This window comes from Carya illinoinensis, chromosome 8 (genome assembly GCF_018687715.1).
Source record: "Carya illinoinensis cultivar Pawnee chromosome 8, C.illinoinensisPawnee_v1, whole genome shotgun sequence".
NCBI lineage: Eukaryota > Viridiplantae > Streptophyta > Magnoliopsida > Fagales > Juglandaceae > Carya > Carya illinoinensis.
The window spans coordinates 4,087,479-4,099,927 of NC_056759.1; the positions used below are offsets into that span (position 1 = coordinate 4,087,479).

At 40.3% G+C, this 12,449-nt stretch overlaps 1 pseudogene; it reads left to right on the forward strand.

Annotated features, from left to right (window-relative positions):
* The first annotated feature begins 250 nt into the window (after positions 1–250).
* LOC122318455 lies at positions 251–12,390 on the forward strand (annotated as a pseudogene).
* Positions 12,391–12,449: the final 59 nt, after the last annotated feature.

Sequence of the window (12,449 nt, forward strand, 5' to 3'; positions counted from 1 at the left end):
AAAAAAGTTGCATGTCTCACTATTTTTATGTTGAGATCTATTTTTTTATAAAAGAGACTGATACATTTTAAATTTGTATATATCCTTATTTTTCAGATTTTGGGTAGAAAAAATTGGCCGAGTAAATCGTGTGTTCACTTCGGCCTTATCTCTTGCTTCTAATCCATTTTCTACCTCTGTTTTTCATACTTCTACGAAATATATCCAAATAGAATTTTTATTTAAATGATTGATATAAGATGTTGATAGATACTAATCGACATTATTCTTTTTTTTTTTTTTAAATATATATATATACACACTCGACTTTATTCGGTGTAAAGAAGAGCAATCCTTCCAAAGAGGTACGCCCCATAATTGCGCGGAACCAGCATTACAGATAGAGATAATTCATAAAAAGGAGGTGATTAATGGGTCCTAGTTAATCAATTATCTATACAACTAGCTGCATTATCCAAGACATCGGCATCAGACCATTCATGTAATAATCTAGGAAGCAACCTTGGCTTGACAATGGCGAGCCAGAAACGCCTACTTTCTTTCCTCTGTTTTTTCTTGCTGACCCTCCGTGGTGAGCCATTGATGGCAGCAAAGGAGGTGATACCAGTGGGCGTGGTCCTTGATTTAAACTCCCCGGTAGGAAGAGTGGCAGAGCATTGCATGTCCATGGCACTCTCAGATTTCTACGCTGCCAATGATGATTATAACACCAGGCTTGCTCTTTTGACCAAGGATTCTGGAAATGATGTCATTGCCGCAGCATCTGCAGGTTCGTTAAAAGCTTTCACAACTGCACATACGCACACACATTTAAGCACAGCAGTGAAAAAGAATAATAAAATTGGGCATAAAAGTGACTTATTTAGCATAATTCTTCTTGAAACCATTTCTGACTTTCATTCAATTAGCATCTCTATTAGAAATATTTTTAAAATAATTAATTATATATTATATTTATAAGTAATAATATTTTGGATTTATTGTAGAAGTTGTGAATTAGTTTGGGGGAAGAGAAGCTAGGGAGAGTTTACGTCTATACTAGCTTAGTGGTACTGAGTTTCTAGATTTACCCATTGGGCTGCGTTCGAGCCACGCCTCCTTCCAAGGAGGTATTTTTGTTGATTAATGGAGACTCCTCTCCCCCACGCAGATCATGGCGTTAAGGGGTTACGAATTTATGAAAAAAAATAGAGAAATACTTTTTGCAGTCGGCGTGCAATCGGTTGTAAAAAAATAAATTAATATGGGATTTACATTAAAAAAAATTATTTTTATAACTTTTTTTTATTCATATAGGTCTCCCTGAATATAAAAAAAAAAATTTATAATTTTTTTTATTCATTCCGTACAGCCGACTGCACGTCGACTGCATTTGCCGACTGTATTTAGCAAAATCCAAAAAAATATCGATCCAGTATGAATTTTATTTTTCTTAAAACCGATTCGATTTTTCTTTTTCAAACGTAGGACTGAACCAGAATAAATTATTAATTAATATAGTATTTAATTTTAAAATCTTATATCATTATATATTATAATATCTCATTATATTATATACTATACTATAATATATCACTATAGTCTATAATATATATTATAATATACTATAATATATTATCACTATATTATTATATACTATAATAACTATATTATTATATACTATATAATATACTAGAAAAACTAGACTGAAATCGGTAAAACAGAAGTATCGATTTAAGAATATAATCAGTGCGATATCAGTTATTCAAATCTCAAAATCGATATATAACAATTCGATTCTAAAATATATTCAAAATTAGACCAATTACACCCTACAAGGGGTGTATTACCACTAGCACAACGGGAAAAATTAAAATTCCCAAATCGTGCAAGTTGGGACTCAAATTTGGACAAGCCTGTTGAAGAGAAAGCACCGTGACCGTTGGACTAGATCCAACAATTGTGTCAGTTGGTAACAGGCAGGATAAATATACCTATTTGTATTATATTATAAACGAATATTCACATCATTTGACCCTTTATAAATAAATTTATTGGCCTACGAATTGTATAGTTACATAAAGGACTAGGCAATTTCAAAATTCTCTCTTAAAAATCTTTATTTTTTCAAAACATATAATTAGGATCTATTCATTCTACATAAAACAGATTTCTAATCTATTCGTTAAATAGTAATTTTTTAAGATACTCGAGATCTAATTTTGTGTGTATATGATGCAATTAAATAAATAGACTTGTTCTAGATTTTATTATATATTAAAAGTAAATTTACTTGTAACCGTGTGCATACTATTATCTTAAAAAAAGTCACATTATAACATACTTTGAAGCAAACTTTTCTATCACTATTTTTCGTTTTACAGTCCCTCTTGTTCCAACAGCCTCCTCTCTCTCCCCGGCAAAGTCTTCCCAACCTTTTCTTTGATCTCTTTTCGTTATTTTTTTCTGACATTTTTCTATAGAACCAGAACACCGTCCTTCCAGCAAGCCATTCATGGGCGAAGCCAAGGGGAGGGAAAAATTTGGAGAGAGAAAAAAAAAAAAAAAAACCTTTCACGTGGAACAAAGATGCAGGAAAAACAATAGGCTTTTTTAATATGTTGATCAGTAACACCCAATACAAGACATGAGATTTTGTGGTGTACGTACTACTGATGAAGACAACCAAATTTGGATTTTCTATCGTCGGTAGGCATGGTCAAAACGGTGGTAGCAAGAGATCGGCAGTGAGACCTGTTTTAAAAGCAAACTTGACAAACTGGTTTCTGCTGTTCTGCCGGATCGAGGTACCACAGGTGGGAAGGACTGCCACGAGCACCATTCTCCTACCGATATATGTGATACGAGTTTCTAAATATCACCTGCTTTTGTTCAAATTCAAAACTGGTTTCAGGTTTTTGTTTCTGCTTCACGAGCTCATGTTTTTGCCTTCAGCATCTATTCACATTAAGGAATAATTCGAAGCATACTGTAACGGTGTCAATTTGCAACTGAGAAACTCCGTTGCCTCCCCATAGATGGACACATGTTTTTCTTAATACGTGAATGGAGTAATGTTAATGGTAGTGATAGAATTTATTATTGTTGCTCTGTTCTTATCGAACATTTTCATTAAAACGCTTTACCTCCAATATATTAACTCCAATACTGAAATACAGCACTGGAATTAATGAAGAATGATGAAGTGCAGGCCATCATAGAACCTCAAAGCTCAGCACAAGCTAGGTTTGTTATTGAACTAGGCCGGACAGCTCAGGTTCCCATCCTTTCCTTCTCAGCCACAAGTCCCTCTCTCTCTCCTGTCCAAAACCCCTTTTTCATACGCACAGCCCAAGATGACTCCGCACAAGTGAAAGCCATAGCAACCATTGTTCAGGCCTATGGTTGTCGGGAAATTTTCCTTATTTATGAAGATACAGATTATGGAAATGGTTTGATTCCATATTTAATGGACGCTTTTCTAGAGATTGACATTCGGGTGCGTTACAGAAGTGTAATACCTCCATCTGTTATGAAAAACGATGACAATGAATTGAAAAATAATATCGAATGAAAAAAACACACACACAATCACACATGACACAAGATGTACGTGGTTCGGCAAATTGTCTACGTCCACGGGAGCTGCAGAGGATTTTATTATTGAGGAATATCACACTACAAGATGGATCTTCAACATTGTACGTCCACAGTGTTCACTCATACAGTAATCGTACGGACATATGAATTAAAACATCATATATATAGTTACACGGCAGAAACCCTACAAAAATGTATGTTCGCTCGAGCGGCGTGTCGAGCGTGCGTCGAGCGAACTTCCCTTCTACATCCTGCTCGAGCTCATTGTCGAGCTGACATCGAGCATTCGACTCTGCCTGACTTCGCTCGAGCTGCCAATGCTTTCGCCCGAGCGAAAGCTTCCTGCTCGAGCTCACTGTCGAGCTAACATCGAGCGTTCGACTCTGTCTGAATTCGCTCGAGCGGCCAATGCCTCCGCTCGAGCGGTGTGGACCAAACTCCACAGCACTCAACAATTCTCCCACTTGGAGATTGGTACACTCGCTGCATCGCCGTCTTTCTCAAACATGATATCCTCCACCTCTGCAACTCACTACTCCTGTCTTCATGCTAGAAGACCAACTGAAGTTGTGCACAACTTCAGTTTCTCAAGCGTAACACCCTTAGTCAACATATCCGCAGGGTTCTTGCTTCCACAAATCTTCTCAAGTAATAACTGTCTATCATCTAACAATGATCGTATGAAGTGATACCTGATCTGAATGTGCTTGGTCCTGGAATGGAATGCTGGATTCTTGGCAAGGAATATGGCACTCTGACTATCACTGTAGAGAGTGCCTTTCTGATTCTTCTTACCCAACTCCTCCAAGAAGCCCTGTAGCCATACCATCTCCTTTGCAGCCTCTGACACTGCAATATACTCAGCTTCTGTTGTAGACAAAGAAACTGTTTTCTGTAAATTAGAACCCCATGACACTGCAGTACCACTAAGTGTATAAACAAAACCCGTGGTACTCTTTCTGCTATCAATATTTCCAGCTAAATCAGCATCAACAAAGCCCTGCACCTCCAAGTTCTCTCCAGAGAAACACAAACAGGTTTCTGAGGAATCCTTTAGGTACCTCAAAATCCACTTCACCTTTGTGTGCAATGGATCTCTGGTCCTGATGAGTGCTGTGAAGTCTGGTCCACATCGCTCGAGCGGAGGCATTGGCCGCTCGAGCGAATTCAGACAGAGTCGAACGCTCGATGTTAGGTCGATAGTGAGCTCGAGCAGGAAGCTTTCGCTCGAGCAAAGTCAGGCAGAGTCGAACGCTCAATGTCAGCTCGACAGTGAGCTCGAACAGGATGCGGAAGGGAAGTTCGCTCGACGCACGCTCGACACGCCGCTCGAGCGAACATACATTTTTGTAGGGTTTCCGTCGTGTAACTATATATATGATGTTTTAATTCATATGGCCGTACAATTACTGTATGAGTGAACATTGTGGACGTACAGTGTTGAGATCCATCTTGTAGTGTGATATTCCTCAATAATAAAATCCTCTGCAACTCCCGTGGACGTAGGCAATTTGCTAAACCACGTACATCTTGTGTCGTGTGTGATTGAGTGTGTGTTTTTCTCGTTCGATATTATTTTTCAATTCATTGTCATCGTTTTTCACAACAATTGGTATCAAGAGCCAATGTTCGGGTCTGAGGAAAAACGATGGCTGGAGATGATTTGAAGGTATCGGGGATCAAGAAGTTTGATGGCACGGATTTTGGATACTGGAGGATGCAGATAGAGGACTACCTCTATGGGAAGAAACTTCATCTTCCACTATTGGGGCAGCAACCGAAAAAGATGGATGATGTTAATTGGAACCTGTTGGATTGACAGGTTCTGGGGGTTATTCGATTAACCCTGTCGAGATCCGTTGCACACAATGTCATCAAGGAGAAGACGACTGCGGATCTCATGGCGGCTTTGTCAGGTATGTATGAAAAGCCGTCAGCGAATAACAAGGTACATCTGATGAAAAAGTTATTCAATTTGAAAATGGCAGATGGTACGTCTGTTGCACAACATCTGAATGATTTTAATACTATCACAAATCAATTGTCGTCTGTTGAAATTGAATTTGATGATGAGATACGTGCACTGATACTATTGGTTTCACTGCCAAATAGTTGGGAAGCCATGAAAATGGCTGTTAGTAATTCTGCTGGTAAAACTAAACTGAAATATGATGATATTCGTGATTTGGTTTTGGCTGAGGAGGTGCGCAGGAAAGATTCAGGCGAGACCTCGGGTTTGAGTTCAGACCTAAATGTTGACTTTCGAGGGAGATCACATGACAGGAACTCAAACAGAGGAATATCAAAATCAAAGTATAGGGGCCAGAGCAAGTCGAGGCCTGGTCAGCAGGCAACTTGCTGGAATTGTGGCAAAGCTGGCCACATAAAGAAGAACTACAAAAACCCTAAGAAGACGGAGAATGATAGTGCTAATGTGGTAACTGAAGAAGTACAGGATGCACTATTGCTTGCAGTTCACAGTCCAGTTGATGACTGGATACTGGATTCAGGGGCTTCCTTCCATACATCTTCCCACCAAGAGCTAATGCGGAACTATGTTGCAGGTAATTTTGGGAAGGTGTATCTAGCTGATGGAGAGGCTTTGAACGTAGTGGGGATGGGAGACATTGATATTGCACTCCCTGGCAAGAACAAATGGACCTTGCAAAAGGTCAGGCACATTCCTGAGTTGAAGAAAAACCTCATTTCTGTTGGGCAGCTTGATGAGTGTGGTCATTCAGTGGTGTTCTCAGATAGCACCTGGAAGGTCACAAAAGGGGCATTGGTACTAGCTCGGGGTAAGAAAACGGGTACACTATATATGACTACTGGTTTAATTGACACTATTGCTACTACCGTTGTAGAAAGCACAGCAGATTTGTTGCATTGCAGGCTTGGCCATATGAGTCAGAAGGGCATGACGGAACTTCTGTCTAGAGGCAAGCTACCAGAACTGAAGACAGTTGATCTCAGTATGTGCGATAGTTGTGTTATGGGGAAACAAAAGAAGGTCAGCTTCTTGAAAAGTGGCAGAACGCCAAAGACAGGAAGACTTGATCTTGTGCACACAGATGTGTAGGGTCCTTCCCCAGTTGCATCTCTTGGAGGTTCTCGCTACTATGTTACGTTCATTGATGACCATAGTAGGAAGGTATGGATTTATTTTTTGAAGCATAAATCTGAAGTATTTAATGTTTTCAAAATTTGGAAAGCCATGGTTGAGATAGAGACAGGCTTGAAACTGAAGTGTTTGAGGTCTGACAATGGTGGTGAGTATGTTGATGGCGGGTTCAATGAGTATTGTGCAGCTCTGGGTATCAGAATGGAGAAGACCATTCCTGGGACACCACAGCAAAATGGAGTTGCTGAGCGTATGAACAGAACCATCAATGAGCGTGCTAGAAGCATGAGGTTGTACGCTGGACTACCACCCACTTTCTGGGCAGATGCAATCAGCACTGCCGTTTACTTGATAAACAGAGGGCCATCAGTTCCACTGGATTGTGGATTGCCTGAGGAGGTTTGGAGCGGGAAAGAGGTTAAATTTTCTCACCTTAAAACTTTTGGTTGTCTTTCTTATGTGCTTATTGATTCTGATGCTCGTAGTAAGTTTGAGGCTAAGTCAAAGAAATGTTATTTCATTGGCTATGGAGATGAAGCATTTGGCTATCGTTTCTGGGATGATCAGGGTTGGAAAATCATAAGAAGCAGGAATGTGATTTTTAATGAGAAAATTATGTACAAGGATAAGTCTAGTACAGCTTCTGCAGTAGCTCCTCAGGAGTCCGAGTTCGTAAGATTGGATGACCTACCAGAGGTCACAGTGCAGTGTAGAGATGTGAGTGACGGGGAGAGTGGGTCCAGTGCACCCATTCCTATTATTCCGCAAGCAGTTTCAGAACCGTCCACTCCTACAGTTGTAGTTCGTAGGTCAGGTAGGACTATACGTCCTCCACAGCGTTTCTCACCTACTTTGAATTACATTCTGTTGACAGATGGTGGAGAACCGCAGAGTTACGAAGAAACCTTGCAAGATGAAAATTCTAGCAAGTGGGAGCTGGCCATGAAGGATGAGATGGATTCCTTGTTAGGGAATCAGACATGGGAGTTGACAGAACTTCCATCAGGAAAGAATGCATTACACAACAAGTGGGTGTACCGGGTGAAAACTGAGTATGACGGCAGTAAGAGATACAAGGCTAGACTTATTGTAAAAGATTTTCAGCAGAAGCAGGGTATTGATTACTCTAAGATCTTTTCTCCTATGGTGAAGATCACAACCATCAGGATGGTACTGGCTATGGTTGCTACTGAAGATTTATTTCTTGAGCAGTTAGATGTGAAGACAGCTTTTCTTCATGGAGACCTTGAAGAAGACATCTACATGCACCAGCTTCAGGGGTTTGTGGTACAGGGAAAGGAAGGTTCAGTTTGCAGACTGAAGAAGAGCTTGTATGGCCTGAAACAAGCTCCTAGACAGTGGTACAAGAAATTTGACAACTTCATGCACAGTGCAGGGTACATTAGATGTTAGGCAGATCACTGTTGCTATATCAGTCATTTTGACAATTCTTACATTATTTGGTTGTTGTATGTGGATGACATGCTGATTGCAGGTGCTAGTATTGATGAGATCAATAATCTGAAGAAGCAGATGTCAGAGCACTTTGCAATGAAGGATTTGGGAGCTGCAAAGCAAATCCTTGGTATGAGAATTGTCAGGGATAGAGTCAGAAGTACGTTGAGACTCTCACAGGCTGAGTATGTGAAAAAGGTACTCAACAGGTTCAATATAGACAAGGCCAAACCAGTTGGCACACCCTTGGGAAGTTACTTCAGACTCAGCAAAAATCAGTCACCAGAGTCAGAGGAGGAACGAGATTACATGAGTAAGGTTCCTTATGCCTCAGCTATTGGTTCACTTATGTATGCTATGATTTGCACAAGACCGGATATTGCACATGCAGTGGGAGTTGTGAGTAGATACATGAGTAACCCGGGAAAGCAACATTGGGAAGCAGTGAAGTGGATTTTGAGGTACCTAAAGGGTTCCTCAGAAACCTGTTTGTGTTTCTCTGGAGAGAGCTTGGAGGTGCAGGGCTTTGTTGATGCTGATTTAGCTGGAGATATTGATAGCAGAAAGAGTATCACGGGCTTTGTTTATACACTTGGTGGTACTGCAGTGTCATGGGGTTCTAATCTACAGAAAACAGTTTCTTTGTCTACAACAGAAGCTGAGTATATTGCAGTGTCAGAGGCTGCAAAGGAGATGGTATGGCTACAGGGCTTCTTGGAGGAGTTGGGTAAGAAGAATCAGAAGGGCACTCTCTACAGTGATAATCAGAGTGCCATATTCCTTACCAAGAATCCAGCATTCCATTCCAGGACCAAGCACATTCAGATCAGGTATCACTTCATACAGTCATTGTTAGATGACAGACAGTTATTACTTGAGAAGATTTGTGGAAGCAAGAACCCTGCGGATATGTTGACTAAGGGTGTTACGCTTGAGAAACTGAAATTGTGCACAACTTCAGTTGGTCTTCTAGCATGAATACAGGAGTAGTGAGTTACAGAGGTGGAGGATATCATGTTTGAGGAAGACGGCGATGCAGCGAGTGTACCAGTCTCCAAGTGGGAGAATTGTTGAGTGCTGTGGAGTCTGGTCCACACCGCTCAAGCGGAGGCATTGGCCGCTTGAGCGAATTCAGACAGAGTCGAACGCTCGATGTTAGCTCGACAGTGAGTTCGAGCAGGAAGCTTTCACTCGAGCGAAGTCAGGCAGAGTCTAACGCTCGATATCAGCTCGACAGTGAGCTCAAGCAGGATGCAGAAGGGAAGTTCGCTCGACGCACGCTCGACACGCCGCTCAAGCGAACATACATTTTTGTAGGGTTTCCACCGTGTAACTATATATATGATGTTTTAATTCATATGGTTGTACGATTACTGTATGAGTGAACACTGTGGACGTACAGTGTTGAGATCCATCTCGTAATGTGATATTCCTCAATAATAAAATCCTCTACAGCTCCCGTGGACGTAGGCAATTTGCCGAACCATGTACATCTTGTGTCGTGTGTGATTGAGTGTGTGTTTTTCTCGTTCGATATTATTTTTCAATTCATTGTCATCGTTTTTCACAATACCATCTTCCAATAATAGTGAAATCGCCAAGAAGATAAGTAAGTTAAAGGAAGATCATACCAGAATATTTCTTGTGCACATAACTGCTTCACTTGGCTCGAAGCTCTTTGTACTAGCAAATAATGCTGGAATGTTGAGGGAAGGGTCTGCATGGATCTTCACTGAAGGGTTATCAGATTTGGAAGATCGTATGGGCTCAAAAGTTAAGCACTCGATGCAAGGTGTACTGGGACTACGGCCATATATACCCAGATCGAAACATTTTGAAGACTTCAAAAGAAGATTGAAAAGAAATTTAACCTCCAGCAAACCAAACATTAAGATTACTGGGTACCTCTTTGGTTTATGGGCATACGATACAGTTTTCGCTTTAGCTATGGCAGTGGAGAAGGCCGGCATCGTACATTCTAAATTCTTAAAGAAAAATGCTAGCCAAAGTAACGTGGATCTTGCAGCTTTAGGCATTTCTGAAATTGGTCCAATGCTTCGTGATACAATTCTCACCACCAAATTTCAAGGCTTGAGCGGGAAATTTCAATTGGTTAAAGGACAGTTGGAACCTTCAGCCTTTGAAATACTCAATGTGATTGGAAAAACAGAGAGAATTATTGGATACTGGACCAGACAGAGAGGACTTTCACAGGAATTGGCCAACAATAGTGAAGTAGCATACTCAATTTCAAAGGACAACCTGAAGCAACCAATCTGGCCAGGAGACACAACAGAGCAGCCACCAAAGTTGAGGATTGGGGTTCCGGTGAAAGGAGGTTTTGATGAATTTCTAAAAGTGGTTTGGGATCCTCGTACTGATAAGCCTATTATATCAGGGTTCTCCCATGATGTGTTCATTGTAGTAGTCAAGGCATTACCATTTCCCCTTGCTTTTGAGTATATTCCCTTCATGAATAAAGATAGACAGAGTGCTGGGACAATTGATGAACTTATTTACCAAATAAAACTTAAGGTGATTTTATTTTCTGGCCAAGTATTTGTGTTAATTAGTAAGAATGGTGGCAATCATTGTCATGTGAGAGGGAGAATATTGCTCCCAAAGTAGTTATTAAAACCCTTAAGAGAACTTTTGTCTTTTCAAGATTTATGGGTCAATAAAAATCTTTTTCTCTCTTTCTGAATGCAGAATTATGATGCTGTTGTGGGAGCCACAACAATTGTGGTCAATCGTTCTTTATACGTTGATTTCACTTTGCCTTACTCAGAATCAGGGGTGTCAATGGTGGTTCTGGTGAAGGATGATGAGAAGAACAAGTTTTGGATTTTCTTAAAGCCACTAAGCTTGGATTTGTGGGTGACAACATGCGCGGCATTTGTCTTTACGGGTTTAGTGATATGGGTTCTTGAACATCGAATAAATGGAGAGTTTAGAGGCCCACCAAATCAACAACTCGACATGATTTTCTGGTTCTCCTTCTCAACACTGGTCTTTGCTCACAGTAAATATCTTCAACCCTATAAAAAGATTTTCTTTTTTCCTCCCAATTCAATATGCTTGAATTAGTGCATGTGTCTATAGTTAATAGTTTAATGGAACCAGGGGAGAAACTGGTAAGCAATTGGTCGAGATTTGTGATGATCGTATGGATTTTTTTGGTACTCATCCTGACACAGAGTTATACCGCAAGTTTAGCCTCAATGTTAACTGTACAGAGATTGCAGCCTACCTTTGTTGACGTAAAAGAGATAAAAAAGAAGGGTTATTTTGTTGGATATCAAAAGAATTCCTATGTTGAAGGGCTTCTAATAAAACAGTTAAACTTCGATCGGTCTAAGTTGAAGCCTTTTAGCACCCATGAGGAGTATCATGAAGCATTGTCGAAAGGATCCCAAAATGGTGGGGTTGCTGCTGTCTTTGATGAAATTTCTTACATTAAGCTCTTCCTTGCAAAGTACTGCTCCAAGTACACTATGGTTGGTCCAACCTATAAGTCTGATGCATTTGGCTTTGTGAGTCTCTCTCTCTCTCTCTCAAGTTTATTATGATTATGAGTAATGCCTTAAGTGTCATTATTATAGTGTAATTCTTGGTGATTCCCTCTATATGTTACATAAATCTCCAGCAAACTTAAAACATAGATATCATTCCCATTATAATAGTCATTTTGTCTATTGTTTTACTCAGTTCTTTTAAATGTTGTAGTCTTTCTCGTGTGTTTCTTCAGGCCTTCCCTCAAGGATCTCCTTTAGTCCCACACATTTCAAGGGCAATCTTGAACGTCACTCAAGACACAGACAAATTGGAAGCAATTGAGCGGACTTACTTTTCAAGTCGTGGTAGACTGGTAGTACTAGTTGTGAAGATCCAAGCGGCTCAATCTCTTCAAATAGTCCTAGTCTCAGTCTGCACAGCTTCGGCCTCTTCATCATCACCGGAACCGTTTCCTTGCTCTCACTCTTGGTTTGCTACTTCAAGTTCTTCGGCTCACACGGGCCAACTTTGAGCAACAGCAATCCTGAGAGCTCCTTTTGGGCCAAGTTGATTGAAATGGCAAAGCATTTTGACCAGAGAGATCCCTCTTCACATCTCATTGAAAGAAATACAACCATGGCACATCCCATTGCAGGTCCTAAAGTAATTGAACCTTCAACCTAATATTTGATAATATGGAAAACCAATCATGTAATTCCGACCTTACAAGTGAGGTGTTTGTTGGGAGTTCCATATTAATTATATGGAAGTACTTCTTTCCCCTTTCTGATAAAATCTT